Below are 1,046 nucleotides of genomic sequence, written 5' to 3'. Positions count from 1 at the left end.
ACACAGCGCGTCAGGAACTCGAAGAGTAGGCGCGGGGATCGGAAAGCAAGCGGGGCGGTTGCACGTAGCGTCAACGAGCGCCGTACAAACTAACTAGCAGCAATCGGTTGTCGTGTCGATAATGTAACTACTCTGCCTTTCTATTTTCTTCTCAAAAACGTAAAACTATTGGTCATTTACTGAATATCTGACGTTGACAAATAAGACGTGTGTATGTGTGTAATTAATAAAACTATAATTATAATGTCTCCGGTATATGGAAAGAACGTATATTGTAAAAGCCCCGTTTAAAAAATTGTATATTTAATATATTATATGTAGTCACTAACTAAATATAAATCTATTATTATTCTATTATATTATATCTATGTATTATTGTGTATACAATTAAACATACGTATAAATCGAAACATTAAAAAATAAGTAGGTCAAACCGCGCGCGCGTGCATAAATAAGAAGAAAAAGATATAACAAATAGATATATGCAAAAAGTTGAATAAGCTTATGTTTAGTTAATAGAGTTTTTATTCATGTAAAAATAATATTGCTGTGAAACAATTTGATAATATATAAAAATAATTATATACATACAATACATTACATACATATATACATATATACAGTCAAACCTCGATAACTCGAATTTCAAGAAAAAAGCTAAAATCTTCGAGTTGTAGAGGTTTCGACTTATCGAAGTTCATTTTTCCTTTCCGCGGAGCAGGGGGTCGTAACTCCCTTTATTTTTTGGGGACGGAAGTCGAGTTTGACGGTACAGCCGTAGATCGCAGCACTGTCGGCCGCCATGTTGGAACGAGTGCTCAACTGTTGGCAACTGTAGACAGTTGTAGCCAACTAGCTAAACGGTTTGCAATGGTTTGGCTTTCTAATTATTTAAAGTTCAGTGTTGTGTTGTGTACAGTTGTATAATACAGTGTAGTGTGTATTGTGACAAATTTTCCGAGCAAGCAGGAAGAAGAAAGATGATTTAAGTAGGATTCTTCTACTTCGATTCATGTGCCTGAAGAAGTCATGCTTTTCTCGCGGCC

The sequence above is a fragment of the Pseudomyrmex gracilis genome, unplaced genomic scaffold, assembly GCF_002006095.1.
Source record: "Pseudomyrmex gracilis isolate BER0280 unplaced genomic scaffold, ASM200609v1 scaffold_7, whole genome shotgun sequence".
In the NCBI taxonomy this organism is placed as follows: Eukaryota; Metazoa; Arthropoda; class Insecta; order Hymenoptera; family Formicidae; genus Pseudomyrmex; species Pseudomyrmex gracilis.
The sequence above is the reverse complement of the archived record's forward strand: the minus strand, read 5'-3'. Positions refer to the sequence as shown.